This window comes from Artemia sp. Qi Xiang Cuo, chromosome 5 (genome assembly GCF_049724085.1).
Source record: "Artemia sp. Qi Xiang Cuo chromosome 5, ASM4972408v1, whole genome shotgun sequence".
Classification (NCBI taxonomy): Eukaryota; Metazoa; Arthropoda; class Branchiopoda; order Anostraca; family Artemiidae; genus Artemia; species Artemia sp. Qi Xiang Cuo.
The window spans coordinates 23,217,932-23,239,787 of record NC_142798.1 but is presented as its reverse complement, the minus strand read 5'-3'; the positions used below and the strand labels follow the sequence as shown (position 1 = coordinate 23,239,787).

At 36.3% G+C, this 21,856-nt stretch overlaps 1 protein-coding gene across 5 annotated transcripts in view; it reads left to right on the top strand.

Annotated features, from left to right (window-relative positions):
• The window catches only part of LOC148951958 (long-chain-fatty-acid--CoA ligase 1), a 215,285-nt gene that overhangs the window by 162,707 nt on the left and 30,722 nt on the right, over positions 1–21,856 (top strand). The gene's annotated exons all lie outside the window — the stretch shown is intronic.

The window sequence follows — 21,856 nt, the reverse complement described above, 5'->3', positions numbered from 1 at the left end:
TGAGTCGCAAGATTGAATTCACAGCTATTGAAATTAGAACTTTGGGTCTCGTATTTTAAAGCAGGAACAAATAAGACTATAATTGACACTTTCCTCCAACATCTAAATTTAGTTTGAACGTGCAACATGGGTTGTTTTGTACTAGGCGTATATTCCCAAACTTCACAGGTATGAAACTCTATTAGTCCGTGTTCTTAAGTATTCAACGATAGTATTTTCTGTACTTCTTTTATTATACATATTCACGTTTACTTATCATAGGAAAGACCTTGCTGTTCTTGTCAATCTAAGACATAGCAACCCTAATTGGGTTAAAAATTATTGAAAGTATAAAATAAGCTTTTCTTTCCTTGATAAATCGAGTCCTTCTAATTAGGTGAAAAATGCTGATTTTATACTATGCTCATTAAAAGTTCAAAGCTATGCTTAGAAAGCATAAAGAAAACTCGTATTAATTAGTATTAGCCCTTTTTCTTTTCATTTTTTTGTTTTTGCTCGCAGCTTAAGCCTCCCGTTTCGTAATGGATTTCCTGAAAAATAGTTGTTTCGAGGCAATTAAACTTATGATTTCTCGACAAATTGTAAATTTACTGATATAATTATTCCAGGTTATTTTATTTAGTGTTTTTTGGGGCCCCGGACTAGAAAGACTTTTGCCTTTACAAAAAGCTTTTAGGATTCGTGTAAATATAAAGAGAGATGGCTAGTCGCCACACAGACTTCACCAACCGATTATAGGGAGTAGTTTGAAACTGTTAAAAACACAGAAAATGTGTGGTATAAAATGATAACGCCAGTAACTAAAGAAGGTTGGATATTCTCTCTTTGTTTCTTCTTCACTCTTTTTCTGAGGAAAAGTTGATGTCACTTAGAATACTGCAGCTAAATTAAAATTTTCAAGGGGATGAGCAACACAGGACAAAAGTACTTTGGATTTACTGACATCCTCTTCCCTGGTTCATCCCAGAGGCAGCAATCAACGAAAATGTAGAGGGAGGATTTTTTCATTTATTTCATTTGTTGATAAAGAGACTAAAAGAAGGTATTTGCAATGGAAATATCAACAAAGGTGTTTTTCAAAATCTAGAGGGGTGACTGCCCCCACCGCCCACCCCAAGCGACGCTCCTGGTTCATCCTTGTAGCTACACAAACAGGAAATTAAACTTGATTGATGTCGGTAAATGAGATTTTTTTTTAAAGGATTTTTTTTTTTGTAATGGAAAAGGAAACATGTAGCGGTCACACTTTTATGCAAAATCAAAGCCTTTTTTCACTTCTTTTAATGGAAAGAAAACATTTGAGAGAAGAGTTTTTTAGAAACTCGAAAAGGGGAAGATGCATGACAAAATAAACATGACAATGCTTTTTTTAACGGGGAATTAATATGGTCCTATAAAAAGAAATTAACTGTCATTTTTTTTTTTTTTTATACCTTTCAGCAATTTTTTCTCCATAACGAGAAGATGGGAAATTAAATCTTATTGTATTTTCCCAAATATATTTTCTAATGTTGTTCTAAAGGAAAAAACAATAGAGGGTAAGTTCATGCATCTTGGGAAAATTGTTGAACAACTAGTCAAATACAAATTGATTGTTGAGCAATTAAATTGCCGAAAGTCAGTTGCCAAAACGTGCATTTATTGCAAATCCTACATACAGTCGACATCATGTAAAATTTAGCATTTGATTTCTGCCTTTTATGTCGACCCGGGACAGCATATTGAAAACACTTTAGGAATTAGTTTTGAATATAACTTTAATATTATTTATTGCTAAATTAAAAAAAAAACTGTTAGCTTTTTTTTCAGTTAATTAATGAATTTTAATCTTAACATTCTTGAATAAAAAAATCTTGGATCATTTTTTAAAGGAATGATTAATACCTTTCATTTTGAATTTGCCACTTGAACTCAAAATTTTGATGTTGAAAATTAAAAGAATCTACGTCTTCTTTTTGCATCAAAAGACGATAGAATATCGAAAAAATGTCAGCATTTTATAAACTGAACGCCTGCCGTGTCGAAAGAGAATCAAATAAAACGGCAAAATTCCTTGTCGTGTTGACAAAGAGACTCACTCAAACACGGCTCTATGTGTGGCCTACTGACAGATAAATCCTGTCCTATTTTCCTTTATCTTTTGAAAAATCTTGGTTTTGGAGGGGAGCTCTGATTACAAATTACTAGGCAAGTATGTACCACATCGGTGGATTTGAAATCCTTTGAAGTCACTAACTGGAAAGAATTACTTATTAAAATTCCCTGGAAGGGCTTTGCCAGATTCTTCAAGACACCAACTGTAAACAAAGGGATCAAAATCCTTCATGGATCTGAGCTGGAATTCATATTAGGGAAAAGCTCCCCTGGATATTTGACTTGGCTTCTTATACTAGCCTTATGAATATACGGGGCTTTGTATTACATAATGTAATATGTATATCCTTTTTAGTTTGCAAAACAAAATTTAAGTAAACTTGTAAATTATAAAGAGGGGGAAAATAGAGCTGTTATTGTTTTAGATTAAAAGCTAAAAAAAATTTAAGCAGAATTGTTAAAATCAAAGAGAACTGTTATTTTATTGTTATTTTAGATTAAAAGCTAAAAAAGTTTTAAAGAAATTTTTTTTCAAATCTAAGTTCTTAGGATAGGAAACTTCATAGAAATGCTAGAACGCTTTGGCGTATTTTGTCTTTAGGGTTATTTCTTGGTCGGCCGCTGCTGAATTATTCCGCTAGTAATTCGCTTAAATCAAGTTTTTAGGTTTCACCCGGCGTAGTTTGTTGGTCAAAATTGAATTTAAACCGAACCCAAAAGAGTCGAATCATTTGATTTTACTACTCTGTATACAAATTTGTCACTTAATTTAGTATTCGAAAAATTGAAAATGGTCATAAAGAAATCTTTTTTTTTTGTCTAATATCGTATTTTTGAAAATTGATACTTTTAATAAAAAAGCCCGATGGAGGAATTTCTTTAGAAGTACTATTAATTCAAGATGTTATAGCTTGGATATGGTATATGATTTGTTAGAATTTTTTCTATTTAATACTTTTATAAGATTTAATGGTAATTTATACAAACAAACTGTTGGCATTCCTATGCGCGTGAATGCGAGTCCATCTAGAGCGGACTTGTTTATAAGTCAATTAGAATACGAATATAAGATAAATACAAACAGCCCAAGCAATGTAAAATATAACCTTTCAAATAATAAAAGATATCCGGACGATCTCTTAGTAATAACTTGTGCGGAGTTTATTGAGATTTCAAAAAATATTTATCCACAAGAGTTAATTCTGGAGCCTAGCTATGGGATAGGACACTCTGACCATTTCTTAGATTTAAATATTAATATTTCAGATAATAATAAATTAGTTTTTAAAATATATAATAAAACGGATGATTTCAATTTTGAAGTAATTAATTTTCCATTTCTTGAAAGCTATATACATTCAAATATTACTTATTCAGCTTATTATTCCCAATTACTTAGGTATGCAAAAATATGCAGTAATTGCACAGATTTTAAAAATAGATGTAAAAAGCTGAGCGAAAAACTGATCTTAAGAGGTTTTTCTGCCAAAAAAATTAGTTGGTAATTCAAAAAATTTAGTTTTATGTATCATGAACTTTTAGGTAAATATACAAAAAATTATAAAGAAATACTGAATTATATTTTAATATAATTTCTCTTTCGCTTTTCTTTTTGGGAATTTTGAATTTGTTGACTGTTTTCAAACAAGCTTGAAGAACTTCAAATCTGTAATTGGTTCCGGATACCAATAAAAGACTTTTTTTATAACTCACATCTGGACCCGTCTTCATTTGTTCCAGAATGGTCTTTGCTCAGTCACCTCTGGAATTTTACTAAGGAAAGAATGAAACTCATTTTTTATGTAATTTTGAATAGCTTTACAAGTATGTATGTTTTTCACAAGTTTTGCCTGGCATAGGGATATCATATAGATCTTATGTTAGAGGCTCCACTCTGCCGGGTAAAGAAAGTAAAGCCTCGAAACCCGTTAAGGCAGGTGGTATTTCTTCTGATGAGCCCTTATGGAAGGTTCTACTTGGAAATATTTCGCTAGATTTAAGGTGCTTTTGCTTGTAAATTTACAACGACTTACATTTATTGATGACGACTGCATGGATTTGGACATTTCTATTTGGTTGATGGTTCGGTTATACTGTTTGGTCCTAGGTAGTTGGATAGATGAGTAAGGTCAAAACATCGTTCAAGTGCACATTTGTCTCAATTGCTGGATTAGGATGACATTCTTTTTTTTTTGCCATATATATATATATATATATATATATATATATATATATATATATATATATATATATATATATATATATATATATATATATATATATATATATATATATATATATATATATATATATATATTATCTATATATATATATATATATATATATATATATATATATATATATATATATATATATATATATATATATATATATATATATATATATATATATATATATATATATATACATATATATATATGTATACATATATATATATATATCCATTTATAGTATTGTATATATAAATTCTAGCATTTGGAAAAACAAAACTAACAAATACTGTTTGTAAAATTAAATGCTCAAAAATTATTTCTCAGTTATAAATATTATCTTCTTTCCTTTTTTAGATTAATAGATCAGAGGCAGCGCTGGAGCGTTGCCTATAGTAAAGGCCATAGGGCTCCAATGTTTTATTATTTTTTTTCCCAGGGTCACTTCATATGGAAGGGGTCGTTGTAGAAACTTCAAAGGGGGCTCATTCGATTGGAAATCGAGAGTTCTAGTGCCCTTTTTGATAGTCGAAAATGATTGGAAGGCATCTAGCCCCCCCCCCCCACGCCCATCATCGCTTAAAACAAATTCACTCAAATTCTGAGATAACCATTTTGTTCAGCGTAGTTTATTTCCATATAGAAAGTATATTTTGAGGAGTAAATTCCCCTAAAACCTCCTGGATTATGGTTTTAAGCTATAACCTGAGAGTTTATAAGGATTTCATAGAAGTCGGTGTCGTAGAAACTCCGAAAAAGGCTCATTCGATTGGAAATTAAAGGGCTAGTACCCTTTTCAATAGTCGAAATTGATTGGAGGGCAACTAGCCCCCCCCCCCCCCGCCCCTCCTTCCCCCTAACACATCCAAACAAAGTTTTGAGATAGCCATTTTGTTCAGCGTAGCTGATTTCCAGATAGAAAATATGTTTTTGAGGAGGACACTCGCCCACAACCTTCAGGACAAGGGTTTTAAGTCGTGCCCTGGGGGCATATAAGTTTTTTATAGAAGGTGTTGTCGTAGAAACTTCAAAAAAGGCTAATTCGATTTGAAATTCAAAGGCCTACCGCCCTTTTTAAAAGTAGAAAGTTATTGGAGGGCAGATAGCCCTCCCCCCCACGCCCATCATTCCCCCAAACAAATCCAATCAAAATTTTGAGACAGCCATGTTGTTCAGCGTAGTTGATTTTCAGATAGAAAATATGTTTTTGAGGAGGACACTCCCCCACAACCCTCAAGGCAAGGGTTTTAAGTTATGCCCTGGGGGCATATAAGGTTTTTATAGAAGGCGATGTCGTAGAAACTTCAAAAAAGGCTCATTCGATTGGAAATTCAAAGGGCTAGTGCCCTTTTTAATAGTCGAAAGTGATTTGAGGGTAACTAACCCCCATTCACGCCCACCTTTTCCCCAAACACATCCAATCAAAATTTTGAGACAGCCATTTTATTAAACGTAGTGGCCTGGAAATTAGGTCTTTGAGGATGACAACTCCCCCCACAGCCCTCAGGGCAGGGGTTGTAATATAAGGATTCTCCGAATCCTTCATATTATTTTTTATGGAAGGGATACTTTTATAAACTTTAGAGAGGGCTCATTTCATTCGAAATTGAAAGTTCTTGTTCAGTTTTGAAGAGTCAAAACAGATTGGAGGGCATCTAGCCCCCCCACCCGCCTCCAAGCCCTAAATGTATCAGATAAAAAGTTTGTTAAAAATAGTTGAAAGGTTAAGTAACAAAGCTCTGGCGTCGACAAAACCCCCCAGGGCCGGGGGGGCTGGAAGGGATTCTCGTGTAAACTTCAGAGAGGGTTCATTTGATTGGAAATTGGAATTTCTAGTCCAGCTTACGAGTCATAATTGATCGAAGGGCAAGTACCCCCCCCGCTCTTTTTCCCCACCCCTCCCTTGTAACTAATTCTGTTTATAATTCTGTTTATACTAATTCTAATTCTGTTTATGAAGGCCCAATGAAAGTTAGAATGTTTTGGTATTAACACACACCTATTAGGCATCTGCTCTCCTCCCTAACAAGGAAAGAAACAGAGAGTGTAAGGCAGTGGATGATACAGGGGAGGGGCGAGGGGGGCGTCCCCCTTAATATATTCTAACGTAATGCAATTTACTTAATTAACGCTAATGTTCTTTAGTTGATATTTCCCCGTACGTACTTCTATCGGATCAACTTATTTCGCACCCCCCCCCTAAAAATAAACTGGATCCACCCTTGGTATAAGAGCACTATAAATTGTAATTTGTAATTCAATGAATCCCTTTCCAAAGTTTATGCGACCACCTCTTCCACATAAAGTGCCCCTGGAAAAATAAATAAGTATTAATTCATTGAACCCTTATGGCTCTCTACTTAGGTAACGCTATAGCATTGCTTCTGACCTAAAAAGTTGAGTAGAAGTTTCAGTTTCCATTTTTATGAATATCCGAAATTATTTGAAGGGAATATGTTTGGGGGATCATATTCCACGGCTGGGAAATTTCTGCTGGGTGGAATTTAACTCGTGGCAATTATTAGCAGGAAAAGAAAATGTTCTTTGAGTGGGGAGGAATTTCCCAGGGGTGGGTTTTCCAAATGTGAATTATTCGGGGAGGGGACGACTAAACCCATTCGATAATGTTCTAAATTTTACATCTGAAAGTAACGGGAATAAAGAATCAACGGAAATGTCAGAGATAGCACTTAAGGTTCCTTTAGACGATTTTGTTCGTGTCTTTTGAAAAAAGACATTTTCAAAAGAAAGATTAATTTCATTTGTATTACTTTCTCTGTGGCTGCTCAATTATGCATGTGAAGGGGGAGACTTCCCCCTACCACGTCTCCGCTAAGGTTTCAGTTTTTATCTCAAGTCTTAAAAATGAACGCAATGCGATAAAAGTATAACTCAAAATAACATATATAGAATAATATATGCACATAACGCGGAACAATTAATAAAAATTGCATATTATGAGTTGAGGCTCACCCAAATGATGGGCCAGGGGGCTCACCATTCCACAATCTATGAAATCAATCCTGAAATAACTGAAAATTATAAGTATTTTTGTGTAATTTAACGTCTTCCACAACTTAAACGGTCCAACATTCTACAGCCCAATGAGTCTGTCTAATCTCCTAAATCGGGGACGGAGGAGATAAGTGAAGTCCGCCCCGTATTGGATGAGCCTCCAACCTCCCCCTCCCCCGCTCCTAGTGTATACGCTAAAGTTTTCTTCCTTATTCCAACTACGCCGCCCCCACCCTAAAGACTTTAATAAGGTAAAGTTTTGTATGGGAAGAACACATAGTAAATCTGTTATAATTATCGAATTATAAGGTTAAAATACATACTCTGTGATAGATGCAAGATTGCCTTGGCACACAAAATCCTATTAAGGTCAACTCCAAACAGTCGTGATCCCTTTGTGTCAGCAAGTGAAATGGCCAAAACACCCTTATTGGAGCTATTTTTCAATCCATTCATTGTTGCCAATCGCTGTCCACAAGTTATGCAAGCTGTCTATTGTTCATATATAAGGTTTTTATCAAAGAGGTAATCGTATAGACTTTGATAAAAAGCCTCATTCGATATAAATTGAAAGTTCTAGATCCGTTTTTTGAAGTCAAGAATAATCGGACAGTAAGAACCCCCCCCCCCCATGCAATTAAAACTTGAAACTTTTTGCAATCAAAAACGAACAAAAATTAATTAAAAAAACTCCGAAAAATAAGTTTTTCAAAGAAAAGTAAAGGCCATTTTAAACTTAAGCTCAGGATATATTAAAACCTTTTAAAATTAAAACTCAACAGGACCAGAAATTTCTATTAAAGAATAAATGTAACCCAAAACGAACAGAAATTAAATAAACAATCGTAGCAAAAACACACAACAAGTAATAAAAAAAAATGAATAAATAGTTCTTAAAGCGAGTAATGCTTGGATTGAATATGAAAACCAAGCTTAAAACGAAAAAAAATAGTTTGCTATTAAAGTATAAATGAAACTTAAAACGAACAGGAATTAAATAAACAATCAATGCAAACAAATATACAATATGCATTAATGTAAAGGAATAAATAAATCGTGAAACGAGTGAAACTTAAATTGAATATTCAGAAAAAGTTTTAATCGAATACAAATAACTACAAACACGAGTTTGGGTATCGCCTCACTGCAGAAGCCTAAAACCTACTGCGTCATTGGCGCTTTACTGAAAACGAATTATATTACAAATGTTTTCTTTTGTACTTAATATTAAAATTACAGTAAAATTTTGAACTGATGAGCTTTCAGCAATTAATATCATTATACATCAAATATTCCGTTTAATTTATTAGTTCTTTTCAAGATTAGTCAAGACAAATATAGTTTCACTACAAACAAAATTTGGATACTGCCCCCTTCTTTGACCTCAAAAACCTAAAGCCTACTGCGTCATTGGTGCTTCACTGAAAATGAATTACTCTTATATTACAAATTTATTCTTTTGCAGTTCTTACAGTATTGAAAATGAAAATAAAAATTACAGTGAACAAAAATCCTGAACTGATGGATCTTTCAATAATTAATATCATTATATATCTAATATTCAATTTGATTTTGTTTATAATTTCCAAAACTGTTCAAGACTCGTATAGTTTTCAATAAGGCGCCAATGACGCAGTAGGTTTTAGGCTTCTGCAGTGAGGCGATACCCAAACTCTTGTTTGTAGTTATTTTTATTCGATTCAAACTTGATTTGTAGATTCAATTTAGATTTTAATCGGTTTAAGATTTATTTATTCATTTACATTAATATATATTGTATGTTTCTTCACATTGATTGTTTATTTAATTTCTGTTTGTTTTGAGTTTCATTTACACTTCAATAGCAAAATATTTTTTTTTGTTTTAAGCTTGATTTTATATTCATTTTAAGCATTACTCGCTTTAAGATCTATTTATTCATTTATATTATTACTTGTTGAATGTTTTTTGCTATGATTGTTTATTTAATTTCTGTTCGTTTTGGGTTTCATTTATTTTTTAATAGTAATTTCTGGTCGTTTTGAGTTTGAATTTGAACAGGTATTCATATCTCCTGAAGTTAATTTTAAAATGGCCTTTACTTTTCTTTGAAAAACTTATTTTTCGGAAAGTTTTTTTAATTAATTATAAATAAAAGTTGAAATAGGGATAAAATCCTTTTAGAACGTTGAAATTTAATACCTGTTCCACCTGGAAAATTTATTTTGCTAATCCTCAAGAACTTAACGCTAAATTTTTATGTCTTACTTTTTCTAAATTTCGGTATTGACCATTCTAGCTGTAGTTACCTAGTGCACTCTACCTAGTGGGGTCCTGAAATTGAAAGAGATAGCTATTAAAATTCTCTTCAAGATTTCCTCAAATCCTCGCAAATACCTACTTTAAACAAAGGGATCAAAGACTCGCTAAGATTTACAATGGGATTCCCTTTGAATTTCATTTTAAGGGCAAAAGTCTCCTGATATTTGCCTTGGCCTGGCAAACTAGCCTTAGGAATGCTCCGCTCAATATAAATTTCCCAAAGCAAGATAACCTGCTTTCCATTTTATGCTATTGATATTTCAGATTTATAAAACCTTTCCTTGCCACGAGTCATGGGTGTCAAAATCAATCTTTTGAAAGAGAGATTGATTGGTACAACTAAAGCTAATAGGGACTGACGAGGATAGGACAAAGGCTTCCTTCGTGCCTCCGGCTCTGCCTCCATGCCTCCGGCATGCCTCCGTGCCTCCGGCCTGCCTCCGTGACTCCGAGACACCCGGCCTCGTTGCTTGTTCAAAAATTAGGGATTTTTTTAGACTTAACAGGGAATTCGCAGCAGAAGCCGGCAACACTTTTCTCGCAGTTGTTTGAAATTATTCTGATGTAATTTTGCTGATATGGAGGGCCCAGATCAAGAGGAACCAAATTTTAGGTAAGCCAAGCATAGGTATAGAGTTAGGGCAAGTGATAGTTTTGGTGGGGGTGGGGGTGGGGGGTCCAGCCTGCTTAAATAATAGGCTATACCATGCTGTGTAAATATAGGCTAGGCCTAGAGGAAGGGTATCTAAATACAGGGTGATTCTGGTATTTCAGAAACGAGGGGCTTATAACTGACCGTCGCAGGTGTCCCTTCCTTCGTGCCTCCGGCACACCTGAAAGCGAAGGAGCACAGTTTTATCTTTGGCTTATGGAAAGCGTACGGCGCGTTTTTTACGACGGCAAACTTTCTCCTCTTGAGAGGTTATCTTTACTTGGTCGTGTTGTTTACTGCGTTCGACATTGGAGATCCTGGGTCCTAAAAAGTGGACATTGTGCTTTGAACGAGAATTTTATTATCACAAACCTTTACCCGAGCCTTTACCATTGCCTAGAGATAAATATGCATTTCCTAGTGCTTCTCATTCGTCGATTCAAACGGCTTGGGCTCGAACGTCTTTTCAAACTCTCCGACATGAATAGCCAACCGTGTGAAGATTCTTTTACGAAGACGCGGTCTCAAACCAGCACTTACAGTACTGTAATAAAGTTTTCGTTCCTCCAACTTCTACATCGAATTTGTCGATATGAAAGTATAACGGATTTTGAACTTCAATATTCTAATGAACAGTTGTCCTTGCCCAAAGCCAAGCGACTTAGATCCATTGGTGTTGTGTCTGTCAGTTCCGATTTTTCTTTGCCCGGGGACGATGAAATCAAGCTCGAGCTAGGGCGAGCTCATATTAAAATCCAGCGAATAATGTAAGCCTTGATACCCTACGACGTACTTTCTGCTTTCGGTCACCAAGTACCGAATGTTCGTCTTTCTGTACTTCACGACAGTAACTCAGACGATGACTCAGGGGAAAATACTCTGTCCGATAAGCAGGAAAAGGCTTCCGCGACTGACACTGAATCGGGCGCGGAAAGTGACGACATCTTTGAAGATTTGCCAGTGATTGCTCACTGTGTGAAACACCAAGTTGAGAAAAATTTGGTTAGTGAGCCTGTGACGAACATAAAGTATTCTAGGTTTTGTCTTGTCAAGATTTCTGACGGCTCCATAACACCAATAAAAAAAATCCACGCTGGTGTGGCTTCTAAGGGAAGGCTCTGAGAAGCTGAGTAGTAACAGATTAAAACGGGTGATGGTCCAGGGCCGACGAATAGGACTACGTGAGTCGCCACAAACCAATGCAGAGATCGGTGTGAAATCGGAATTGTGTATCGGTGAATGGTGCGCTTACAGACCGGTTGGCAGGGGAAAGAGAGTACTAGTTGGGTGGGTCACACTGTTTGGCTGCTTCTCTAGGTGAAGGTGCCACTCTGTAGACAAGCAGAATTTGGTGATGCCGTTCCCTGACGACATAGGAATTATGTGCCAGTGGTTCCAGCTGAATGCTGATCTTACATTAACTGCCACATTACTAGACCACTGTTACTGTGACTCCAGCCTGTATGTCATGCATTCAGCAGAACCCGTTTTTTAGGGAAATCGGCACCAACATTGTCTTTGGCTTCGACTCAGACGTCTTCACAGGGTTGAATTCATTTATCCAGAAGAAAGGGTTCCACTTTTTTGATGTCTCGTCAGCATCGCAATCATCATGTTAAAAATGGCACATAAGCCGAAAACTGACCTCAAGACCATAACCACCACCATCGCCATGTTCTGTGTGTCAACAGAAAGAATTTTGTTTAACATTTTTCAAAGGTAGTTGTTATTTTTTTTTCTCTCCGCTCCTCCTCTTCACTCGGTGATATTTTAATACAAAAACATATAAATCTTACAATTTTATACATTATCATATCACCTAAACTTCAAAAACAATTTTTTTTTTTATTATATACCAGTCAATGTATTAGTGGACATGAAGGCACACTACCGTTTAACTTTTTTCTTGCCAAATATCTATTGCTCCCCCCGTTCCAGGGTGTCCTTCCCCCTCTAGAAGACGCTTTTCCGGTGGCATTTTTTCTTAAATTTTTTTTAAAATTCATATCCTTCAATTTTCACTAATACGAATTCGAATTTTAAAGGTGGTCTTCCAAAAGGCCTACTCTTACAACTTTAAAATTTTTTAACACAAAAAAAAACTATTTGCTCTCCCGTAGACTGGGCGTCCTCTGTCCACAAGAAACCCATTCTTGCGGTGGCACTTTTTTCCTTCTTATTTTTCTTTTTTTCAGCTCTTTTTACGACCAACCTTAATCAACAAAAAAAAAACAAAATACAACCAACCCATCAACAAAAAACCAAAAATAACCTTAATACTGACGTGCATGAGGGCACAGAACTGAACAGAATCTTGAACCATGTCTCCTACGGACGAGGAGACCACCCACGGCGGGGCTGGTCCTTCCAGCTCAAGTGCGTTTGCCCCTCGTCCCCCATTCGCTTGAGTTCTTGATATAATTTTATGAGTCTCGAATGCATTCCGAGATCTAGGGCAGCGGAAGCGATGAATACCATCGGAAAATTTGTTATGCTCAGTAGAAGACTTAGTAGTAGAAGACTTAGTGTTTATACTTGTGCTAACCTAGCTTAGTTTGATTTACTGAAGCTCATTTGTCCAGTTTCTTAGGGTTGTCATTTGAGCTGTGATTATCGAGATGATTACTGAAACATACCAATAAATATCTGAGAAACTAGTTATTTTTTTAGTTGGTTGCTTTACTTAGCGCTATTTACTAATAACTCGGTAGTAACAGTTTTTCTGACTGTTGCTTTACAGTTTTCTCTTCAAATACCTGAAGAACTGGGTTTAATACCCAGGAAGTTGGATTCTAAGTACATTCAGGAAAAAGGGATCTGTGTTTCTCCGGATTCTTTCGTGTCAAAGCAGCAGATTCCTTTTTTTTTAGTACAATTAAGAATCCAAGATCCAAGGGTGCGTCTTGGCACAGCCAGCATAGTAGTAACTCTACTGATGATAATGACCGACTGTGTCATCGAAATATTTAGAGTTTTTGTTTTATATTTTCGTTTCACTGTCTAATAAAAGGACCTATCCCTATTTGGAATTCTTATCGTTTTAGCCACTAAACAGAAAAGCAGGTATGATAAAAGGGAAAGGGACGTGTGAAGAACTGATAAAAGGCAACTTTTACCGCTTGCCAAGCCATATTGAATAGGGCTGCGAAGCGTGACGTCAATTCTTGGGCGGGAAATTCAAATAACGATGAAACGTGGATGCGTAGACACGTTTTTTCGGAACTTTGGCGAATTGTTTTGGCCTAAAATATTTGTCGTAGATCCTACTAATCCACCAGAACGTTTTCACGTCGAAATAATACTAGGAATATTGACAATCATTTGTTAGTTACAACTAGAAACCACGTTTTACGGTACTTTGAATTTCGCACCTTGATTTTTACGTCATCACCGCGCAGCCCTTTGCTGTATAACCTGAAAACCGTGTTCCGGGATTCTTTTGAAATTTAGGGATTGTTTTTTGAAGAAAAATCGGAATTTTATTTTTGAGCTGGTGGCAACGCTGCATGTGTAATAGGAAAAAGTGACACCATCAGTGCCATCGTAGAGTTACCTAGTTTTTGCATGGATATCAACAACTTGCAGTCCTCTGTTCTTGTTCTTTAGGTACATATCAGTGGTTTTCAGTCTTGGGGGTTCTTTTCCTTGCCAAATAAACCCGTAAATGATTTTTTCTAAGTTTTAAACGATCTCTTTTGAAGGTGCTGAAATATTCGACAGATACCGAATAACAGGCAAGCTGTATATATTTACATATTGCGCCCTTTGGAATATGCCTCCGGCGTGCCTCCGTGCCTCATGCCTCCAGGCGTCCCTCAAAACGCCCAGTTGTTACCCCTCGGTCATATCATGAAACAGAATCTTGTCACTTTATAAATAGTTCTAGCTGATCTCCAATTTATTAATTTATCATTTAATGCATTTCAAATATTTCCAGAATTTACACCCCCCCCCTAACCCCCCCCTTTAAAAGTCTTTCTGCATTTTAAATATAAATGGTCGGTGATATCTTTTATCAAGATAAAACTATCATATTATGTGGGAATCAACAAAGATGAAGGGCTGAATCAGATTTCAGTGCTTATTTGAATATGGAAACCAGCAATTACCATACGTTTCTCAGCAATTTCACATATGCTGCTCATAATTTTACGGGTAATATTCTGATAAACCAGCTGTGATTAAGCATGGGCCCTATTCTGTTTTTCTGAAGAAACCAAGGCCGTATCCAGGGGGGGGGGTACCAGGTTTGAACCCCCCCTCCCCCGAAATTTTTGACCGAGTCGAAAATAAGTCGAAAATTGCCATTAACCACGGGTAATACTTTTATTCTGGCAGTAACACTTTTTAGAAAACCTAGTACTATTGCAGCAAATAGTTTCCACAAAAAAGAGCAGTTTTTCTAATAAAGGGGCAAAAAATTGTCTGTGCACACACATATCACCATCATTTTTTTCTTTGTGATTATTTTCTCCCATTTTCCCGTTCCTTGTTTTCGAAAAATACATTTTTATGTTTATACAACATCTCCTCGGACTTCCCGGAAATGCTTAATCGTTATTACAAACATTTCAAAAGTAGATTAATTTTTAGAGATAAATTATACAGTAAGCTCAAGGTCATTAATGTTTAAGCAGAGCCCATAGTTAATATGGGAGGGGACAGTTTCTCCCTCCAGACCATTCTTCCCGCCCCGTCCTGGTGTTTGGAAGCCATCTTAAACAAAAGTATGAAAGAAGAATAATGCATGGGAAAATGACACTTCTTACTGCCAGTTCAAAAATTTTCGTTACCTCGCAGCTTAAAACAGCCTTTTAAGAATAATTATTTCCTACTTCCTAGCCAATGCGTGTGCAAAAAATTTTCAAAAGAAAAATTAATGGTTTACGAGTACTTCCCATATTTTTACGGCGCATCGCGCTGGAAAATATTGCTTTAGGCCTTCCACCGAATTCATTCTTAAGTAAATAAGTAATGTGCAATTTTTCAAATTCTGAATTTCAAAGAAATTTAGACTCTTTGCTATATAATACTTTCTTTAAGTATTCTCTTCTTACAAATAGAATTAATCAAAAAACTTTTTGCACAAAATAAGTTTTTCACTCCATTAAACCAAAAATGAACAAAAATAGAAACAAATAATCTACCAAGCATACAACTACCACAAATCAGTATCAATAAATAAATTAAACCCAAAACAAACATAAATATTAATAAGTCAAACTCAAAACGAGCAGGAAATAATATGAGTAAGATTCTAAACCCTATGCTTTCTAAAAGCCAAAATATTATTTGTACTTTACTGAAAGAATTCAAATGAATTTACTGAAAAAAATGTGCATTGTCAGTTCAATATACATATGCTGATATTTATTCCTTAACATCTTAATTTAATTTTTGTTTTCTTAAAGTTATAAATGAAAAAATTTAAACGATTTTTTTTTTCAGTAAAGTACAAATTATATTCTAGCGTTTAGAATATAATAAGCATAGGGTTTAGAACCCTACTCAGATTAATTTCTACTGGTTTTTTAGTTTTGCTTATTTTAATTTCTGTTTGTTTTGGGTTTAATTTATTTATTGATACTGATTTGTGGTAATTGTACGCTTGGTAGATTATTTGTTTCTATTTTTGTTCATTTATGGTTTAATGGAGTTCTTTACTTTTCTTTGAAAAATTTAATTTTGTGCAAAAGTTTGTTGATTAATTTCCGTTCGTTTTATATTGGCATAGTCTTTTTCAGGGAGAAAGATTGGGCTTCTTCTGAAGTTAAACAACCATCCCTTCCATAAAAACCTTTAATACCCCCTGTTCATAACTTACAACCCTTTTCCCTAATCTCTGGGGTTTGTTTCAACCGCAAAAAGCCTCGCCATATGATATTTAGACTATTTTGAATAGAATGGCTATCTCAAAATTTCTTTTAGACGCATTTCGGGACAGTATGACGTGTGTGTAGGGGTGAGAGGGCAGCTGCGCTCTGATCACTTTGACTCTTAAAAAGACTACTATAGCGTCTGATTACCAATCCAATGAGCTCCCTTGGAAGTTTATATGACCACACTTTCTATAAAAACCCTATATGTCCCCGGAGCACAACATACAATCTTGCCCTGAGGGCTTGGGGATTTGTGATCCTCAAAGACATAATTTCCAGACCTTTCTGATCGGATTAACAAAATGGCTATATTACCATTTTATTGAAAGTGTTTGGGGAAATGATAGGCATGGAGGGAGACATTTGCCCTCTGATCAATTTCGACTAATAAAAACGGCACTAATCCTCTCAATTTCCAATCGAATGAGCCCTTTTTGAAGCTTCTACGACAAAACTTTCTATACAAACGTTATATAATCCAAGGGCATAACATACTACCCTTGTCATGAGGGCTATGCGGGGAGGGTTGTCATCCTCAAAGACATAATTTCCAGGCCTTTAAGCTACGTTGAAGAAAATGGCCATATCAAAATGTTGATCGGAAGTGTTTGGGAAGATGATGGGCGTTGGGGGGAATTCTCCCTCTGATTGCTTTCGACTATTAAATAGGGCACTAGCGCTTTCAAGTTCCAATCGAATGAGCCCTTTTTGAAGTTTCCACGACAACGCTTTCTATAAACCCTATATGCCCCCAGGGCATAACTTACTGTCCTTGCGTTGAGGGCTGTGGGGAGAGTGTCATCCTCAAAGAAATAATTTCCGGAATTTTCAACTACGCTGAACAAAATGGCTATCTCAAAAATTTTTTGGGATGTTTTTCGGGAAATGGTGGGCGTGGGAGGGGTGTTGGCTTTCCTCCAATCAGTTTTGACTATTAAAAAGGACACTAGCCCTTCGACGTTTTCGAAGTTTCTATTACAACGCTCTATAAAAACCTTATATGCCCCCAGGGCGTAACTTACAACCCTTGCCCTAAGGGGTGTGGGGGGGGGTTGATCATCCTCAAAGACATAATATCCGGAACTTTCAACTAAGTAAAAAAAATTACCATCTCAAAATTTTGATTGACTGTGTTTGGGTAAATGGTGGGCGTGAGAGGGAGGTTGGTTGCCCTCCAATCAGTTCGACTAGCCTATTAAAAAGGGCAATAGCCCTTTCAATTTCCATTTTAATGAGCCCTTTTTGAAGTTTCTACGACAACACTTTCTATAAAAAAAAACCTTATATGCCCCCAGGGCATAACTTATAACCTTAGCCCTGAGGGCTATGAGGGTAGTGTCATCCTCAAAGACCTAATTTCTAGAACTTTCATCTACGTTAAACAAAATGTCTAACTCAAAAATCTTGATTGGACGTGTTTTGGGAAATGATGGGCTTGAGAGGGGGGCTAGTTGCCCTTCAATCACTTTCGAATATTAAAAGGACACTAGCCCTTTCAATTACCAATCAAACGAGCCCTTTTTAAAGTCTCTACAAAACGCTTTTTATAAAAACCTTATATGCCCCCAGGGCAAAACTTACAACCTTTGTCCTGAGGGGTTCGGGGGGTTTTGTCCTCATCCAAGTCATAATTTACAGAACTTTCAACCACGTTGAACAAAATGACTATTTCAAAATCTTAATTGAATGCGTTTGGGGAAATGGCGGGCGTGAGAGGGGGGTTATTTTCTCTCCCTTCACTTTACTATTAAAAAGGGTACTGGCCCTTTCAATTTCCAATTAAATGAGCTCTTTTAGAAGTTTCTACGACAAAACTTTCTGTAAAAACCTTATATGCCCCCCAGGGTACAACTTATAACCCTTGCTCTGAGGGCTCTGAGGGGGTTGTCATCCTAAAAGACCCAATTTCCAGAACTTTTAACTACGTTGAACAAGATGAATATCTCAAAATTTTGATTGTATGTGTTTGAGGAAATGGTGGGCGTGAGAGGGGGGTTAGTTGCCCTTCAATTACTTACAACTATTAAAAAGGGCACTAGCCCTTTCAATTGTCAATCGAATGAGCCATTTTTTAAGTTATACGACAATCCTTTCTATGGAAACCTCATATGACCCCAAGGGATAACTTACAACCCTTTCCCTGAGGGCTGTGTTGGGTTGTCATCCTCAAAGACATAATTTTAAGAACTTTCAACTACGTTGAAAGAAATGGCTATCTCGAAAGTTTGATTGCATGTGTTTGAGAAAAAGGTGGGTGTGAGATGAGGGTTAGTTGCCCTCAATTACTTTCGACTATTAAAAAGGCCAATAGCCATTTCAATTTCCAATGGAATGAGCCCTTTTTGAAGTTTCTTCGACAACGCTTTCTATAAAAAAAACCTTATATGCCCGCAGGGCATAACTTACAACCCTTGCCCTGAGGGATGTGTGTGTGTGTGTGTGGGGGGGGGGGTGTCATCCTTAAAGACCCAATTTCCAAAACTTTCAATTACTTTGAGTAAAATGAGCTATCTGAAAATTTGTATTTGTTGTGTTTGGGGAAAAAGGTTAGCATGAGAGGGGGGTTAACTGTTCTTCAAAAACTTTTGATAATTAAAAAGATCAGCATATCTTTGATTTTTAAATCGAATGAGCCCCTTTTTCAAGTTTCTAAGACAAAGCTTTCAATAAAAACCTTATATGCACCTAGGGTATAAGTTATTATCCCTGGCCTGATGGCTCTGAGGGGGGGGGGTATCATCCTCTAAGACCTAATTTCCAGAACTTTCAACTACGTTGAAAAAGGGCTATCTCAAAATTTTGATTGGATGTGATTGTATAAATGGTGGGCATGGAAGGGGTTTTAGGTGCCTTCCAATCACTTTCGACTATTCAAAAGGGAACTAGCCATTTCAATTTCCAATTGAATGAACCCCTTTTGAAGTTTCTACGACAACTCTTTCTATGAAAACCTTATATATATAAGCATAACTTATAACCATTACCCTGAGGGAATGAGGGGGGGGGGGTTGTCATCCTCAGAGACCCAATTTTCAGAACTTTCAACTACGTTGAACAAAAGGACTTTATCAAAATTTTTATTGGATGTGTTTGGTGAAAAGGTGGGCGTGAGAGGGGAGTTAGTTGCCCTCCAATCAGTTTCGACTATTAAAAAGGGCACTGGCAGAAAATACTCTCTCCAACACATTCACTTGCTCAATCATAAAAATTGTTACTACTTCAAACTTTTGTTTTAAGAATACGAGAGGGCAAGCTTTAATTTATGTAGACACGTTTTCATGTCTATTCCCAAAGGTAAAGGGGAGCGGCACCCTCAATTATAACTAAATATAATTACGCAATCCGAGAATACTAATTTGATTTCCTATTCGATCCCCCCCCCCCTCCCCCCCCTCCAGAAACTCTGGATCTGCCAATATTTAATAGGTATAATATACGGAAAATCGCGGTTTTTGTCCCCCGAGGATTTACATTAATTTGCACTACTGTATTTATACAACTTGATGAAAAAAGAAAAACTGTATTGGAAAGCTCTATGTCACTCTGAAAGATAGGCTAGCAGTTTCTTCTCAACAGATTTTAAGGCATTTACGGCAGAGTTGCTGACGCTGCAGGAGCGTCTTCCGATTTTAAAACTTGTTGTATCCAAAAACGACTCGAACAAGCTTTCCGCAATGGCCTCTACCATAACCTCAAGGACTTCAGCAGTAAAAAGGCGACTAGGAGTGGGCTCTCTCGCGGTTTCTGCACCATTACTTAATATATCCCACAATAATGGCGTCAAAGATTGAGGGATCAGAGAACGATCCCCAAATGACTTTTCAAACCTTTCAGATGTTGAAGAATCCTTAAAAGCTGCCTTTTCGTAATGATAAATTTCAAAATGAAGGCTTGTTATAAAATACTTTTTTAAGTCCATGACTATAAATTCTTTGAGGGGTGTAACTAAGGGACTGTCACCGGCTCTAGTACTACAAAAGAGCTCAAGCCCTTCTAAGACTGTTTGTGCTCGACTGCCAGTTGGATATGACGAAGCAGTTATCAGTACAGTGGCATTGCGCATGGGAGAAAGTACGGTAATAGCAGCTTCTAGTACAGTTCAACCATAAGACATCAGCCAGAGACTCCTAAAAGAATCGTTTCATTCGTCGAATGTGAAAAACTGTTTTCAGGCTCCCTATGTTTTTGTAGGCTCAATCATTTCCAATGTGCTATTCCATCGTATTTTCACGTCAAGAGGGATATGAGAACGAAGACCACTCGCTTTAAAGTCAACGTCTTTTAAAGTTACCATGCTGGACAGTGGAAACTTTAGTTTTATAAATAATTTTCCCAGTATTATCAATGTTTGAGCAAGTCTCCAAGTGTCCACTGTTCTTCTCTATTACTTCCACCACCCTCTTTCATAGACAATGCATGAGTTTCATCATATTCTTCAGCAAAAGTATTTTCACTTCTGGAATTTTCAGAACAAGGAACAGAAAAGCCGTCTGAATCATTTTCACCATTTTCACCAGCCTTCTGTTTATTTTTTTTCTGGCAGCAACATTTATGTGAGGATGAATGGTGCTTTCGTGTCTCCTATTGTCTTTTAAATAATCTCTTGCATATCTGGCTTATCAAACACAGAAAATGGCAATTTGTCCTTAAACAGTGCTTTGTAGCAGAGCTACTGAAGAGGAGCTTCTTTTGATCGATTGGAAATAAAGAATGGTCTTACGTCTGTTCTTCCATTCATTGCCCTCTGTGTCACTTGCTTTGCTATCGGGAGCTTTCTTCAGGGAAGCAGCCTGACTTGATATTTTTTTCAGTTGGTTTGGGATTGTTATTTGCTACACTAGCCGCATATACTTCATTATTGTGCACATCAATTGTGTGCGTACTTTTAAGATGGCATATAAATGTCGCAGCAGAGACATCCCTTAGCCCTTAGAGGCACTTTGCAGAAGTCTCACCTGATACTTTCTTTGCTTCCTTTTCCCCCCTAGGATACCCAGAGAAATAGCTTCTAGGTTTTACTTGGAACCTCTAAGTCGTTGCTTTTCTTAAAACAAAGGCTGATTTTAGGATTTTTCACAAAATTAGAAGCATCTTCCAGTAGCGCACCATTTTGAAAATTGCAGTTTCCGCCCAAATGTCTGACCTCTTCCACCTCAATTGCGTAACTAGGGGGGAAGGGGCCAATTGCCCCCTGAGCAGTTTCGTTGGTGCAATAAGCCCAGAAAATCTGTCATCAAATAAAAACAAAATGACAGTTACCAACTATGTTTTCCTAAGAACTTAGACCATTTGCAGCATAATATTAATTTTTATGGGAATTTGCTTGTCTGTAATGGATATTTAAGAGACAGATACAAGAAATAATATACCGCATAGTGTTATTTTTTTTTCTTGTGCTGTATGGCAAAAAATACCGTGATCACCGGAAGATTGGAATCCTACTGAATGAGAAAACTATATCAGCATTTTGTAAGACATTGGCCCTTCCGGAAAATCAGCTAGTCAGGCCACTTTTCAACTTTAGGCTTTTCCTTGAAAGGGTTTCTATTGATTTTATTTATAGATGGTTTTAGTAAAATGAGAAAAAGTGTATTTGGCTGTCTTGTTATGTTGATGCAATAAAGATTTGCCAGCAAAAACATATATTTCTACTGGGAAAGACTTCAATACATTTAGATTCCTCT